Here is a 3808-nt window from a genome sequence, read left to right as displayed (position 1 = left end):
AGGAAAAACAATAACAATTGTAGAAAGAAAACAGTTTATGAAAAAAAGTGGATCTATAATACTAAACAACAAATACTTGGAAGAAAGAAAGTTGATTGCAGATAAAGCATTTTGCAGTCCTTATATTGTCTAGGATGAAGAGAAAGCCATTGATTAACTTGAAACTTTGTTAGGGTAGTTATACCCTTCATTGAATAATCAATATAAGAATTAAAATAGAATATGTAACTTTCAAATGAGTAGAAGAAAATACAGAAAACTCAGTAAACTCAATAGAAGACAGGAACTGAGTGAAAAGAAGTAACCAAAAATTAGTAACAAAAAAACCAAAATAAGGTGGTAGAAATAATCCAATACACATCAAAAGTAATGATAAATGTAAAAGGACTAAATTCACCAGTTGTGAGGCAGAGATTCTGAAATTACTTTTTTAAAAGAAGAAAAACATATTTGTGGCTTACAAGACATATCATTTTAAAAAGATGAAAACCACCTAGGTAAACTAACTAAAACTAATTCTTGAACCAAAACTAACTAAAAGAAATTTAACGTAACTACATTATTGTCACACAAAATAGACTTTAAAAAATAAAGCATCACTAGGGAGAGGGTGATTATGGAATTATAAGATGGGTAATTTACTAGACAGTTATTTATAAGCATTCTCAAACTTGTAAGTAACTATCAACATGGCCTCAAAACATTTATAGCAAAAATGGACATAATTACAAAAATAAATTAACAATTCTCAATCATAGCTGGGAAATATTAATATACTTCATTCAGAAGCTGCTAAAGAAGACAAAAGAAAAATAAGAATGCTTAAAATTTAAACAAGTGTAATCAAATAATTTATATAGAACTCTGTACTCAGTGATTCAGTATTATATATTCTTTTCAAGCACACATGGAACATTCATAAAAACTGACTCCAGCATAAGTAATAGAGATGTTTCAATAAACACAAAATAATTTATATCATTCAAACCACATTATCTGTCTAAAATACAATGAAATTAAAAATCCTTTAGCAGAAACATAACCAATCAACCTATCGTGCTATACTCCCAATAGAGTTAGAAAATTTAAAACTTTTCTGAATAAAGACATCAATTAAGAAATTATTGGGAAACTTATTAAATATTTATGACTAAATGACAACCAAAGCGCTATATATCAAAACAGATAAAGTAGTTTTGTTTGTTTGTTTGTTTGTTTGAGATGGAATCTTGTTCTGTGGCCAGGCTGGAGTGCAGTGGCACGATCTCAACTCACTGCAACCTCTGCCTCCTGGGTTCAAGTGATTCTCCTGCCTCAGCCTCCTGAGGAGCTGGGACTAAAGGTGCACAGCACCTTGCCTGGGTAATTTTTGAATTTTTAGTAGAGATGGGGTTTCACCATGTTGCTCAGGATAGTCTTGATCTCTTGACATCGTAATCCGCCCACCTCAGCCTCCCAAAGTGCTGGGATTACAGGAATGAGCCACCGTGCCCAGCCTAAAGTAGTTTTTGAAGAGAAATTTATAACCTTAAATGCATATATTTGGGGAAAAATATTAAAATTAATTTATCATGCAATTAAAGATGTTGGAAAAAACCACAGTGTGTATGCCAAAAAAGAAAAGGAAAAGACTAAAGATAGGCACAGAAATTAACAAAATAGAACACAAATAAGAAAGAGTATCAACAACAACACCAAAAGCTTGTTTATTTGAAAAGATTAATGTACTAGATAATCCTCTAGTGAGATATATCAAAAAGATATAAACAACATCAGGAATGAAAAAGGGGCCGAGTTCGGTGGCTGTCACCTGTAATCCCAGCACTTTGAGAGGCCAAGGCAGGTGGATCACTCGAGCTCAGGAGTTTGAAACCAGCCTGGGCAACATGGAGAAACTCTGCCTCTACTAAAAATACAAAAATTAGCTGGGTGTGGTGGTGCCTGCCTATAATCCCAGCTACTCAGGAGGCTGAAGCAGGAGAATCATTCAAATCCAAGAGGTGGAGGTTGCAGTGAGCTGAGATCACACCACTGCACTCAAGCCTGGGTGACAGAGCGAGATTCTGTCTCAAACAAAAAAAAAAGAAGAACAAGAAATGTTCCTTTGTGGTCAGCGCAGTGGCTCACACCTGTAATCACAGCACTTTGGGAGGCCCAGGCAGGCAGATCATGTGAGTTTGAGTTTGAGTAGAGTTTGAGAGTAGAATTTGAGTTTGAGTAGAATTTGAGAGTAGAGTTTGAGTTTGAGTTTGAGTTTGAGTAGCGTTTGAGACCAGCCTGGCCAAACATGGTGAAACTCCATCTCTACTAAAAATACAAAAATTAGCCAGGCATGGTGGCAGGTTCCTGTAATCCCAGCTACTTGGGCGGCTGAGGCAGGAGAACTGCCTGAACCTGGGAGGTGGAGGTTGCAGTGAGCCGAGATTGTGCCACTGCACTCCAGAATGGGCAACAGAGTGAGACTCTGTCTCAAAACAAAACAAAACAAAACAAAAAGAAATGTTAGTTCGCCATTCTGTAGGGTCTGTTTCACTTGTTCTGGCAGTTTATTTGACGATGCCTTTTCCTCTTGAGTCTCAGACTGCATTTCTCACATATCTGTTACGTTTGGCTTTCTGTTGTGAAATAAAAATGGTTTACATTTGCCATTAGTTAAGAGCTTGGGCTCTAGGGTCAAACAGACCAGATTTCGAATCCTGACTCTAAAACACAGTAGCTAAGAAGTTCTTAGAAAAGTTGAGCCTTCATTTTTTTTTTCATCTGTAAGATGAGGCTAATGAAGGGGCCTCCTCTGCTGGGATGGTAATAAATCAAGCTGGGTTCTCTGTGCACACAGAAGTCTATGTGGAAAAAAAGAAAAAGAAATCAAGGGCAAGGCGCAGTGGCTCACATCTGTAATCCCAGCACTTTGGGAGGCCAAGGCAGGTGGATTGCCTGAGCTCAGGAGTTCGAGACAAGCCTGGGCAACACGGTGAAATCCTGTCTCTACTAAAATACAAAAAAAATTAGCCGGGCGCAGTGGCATGTGCCTATAATCCCAGCTACTTTGAAGGCTGAGGAAGGAGAATCGCTTGAACCTGGAGGTGGAGGTTGTAATGAGCTGAGATCGTGCCATTGCACTCCAGCCTAGGTGACAGAGCGAGACAGACAAAAAATAATAATAAAAAAAGAAATCAAGCCGGGCTCAGTGGCACATGCCTGTGATCTCAGCTGTGGGGGAGGCTGGGGCGGGACGACAGCTTGAGTCCAGGAGTTCAAGACCAGCCTGGGCAAGACAGAAAGACCCCATATCAAAAGAAAGAAATCAGTTAGCAGCACGGTGCCCACCAGATGAGACGCTTAATGAATGTTGATTGTTTTCTGCAAACACTGCTAATAATTATAGCATGGTTCTACAAAGATTATCAGTCATCTGAAAACAACAATGTATTTTACCAAATATTGACTTTTTAAAAATTCCAGAGTAATGTCAGGAAAGATGATACGCATCACTCAATTAACCAAAGACAAAATTGGTGCTTTGTGGGCCAGTCCCTTTGCAAACAGGTGCTGCCATGTGGCGCTTCCAGGCAGCAGAGCCCTGTCCTCTGCTGGCAGTCATAACAGATGCCATCAGCCTTGTCAAACCAGTCCGATTAGGTCACATGGCTTCAAGTAATCTCTTTTAGTTCCTTCTCTGGCCAGTCTATAAACTGAGGTAACCAAGGAACTTGGTTCTAACACTTGGTAAAGAAGGAGAATTGGGTGGGGGGTGCGGGCAGAAGGATAATTAAGAGAAAATGTATTCTGAAACTAGATAGAGGTGATG

This window comes from Pongo pygmaeus, chromosome 9 (assembly GCF_028885625.2).
Source record: "Pongo pygmaeus isolate AG05252 chromosome 9, NHGRI_mPonPyg2-v2.0_pri, whole genome shotgun sequence".
Taxonomy (NCBI): Eukaryota; Metazoa; Chordata; class Mammalia; order Primates; family Hominidae; genus Pongo; species Pongo pygmaeus.
Note: the sequence above shows the minus strand (reverse complement) of the source record.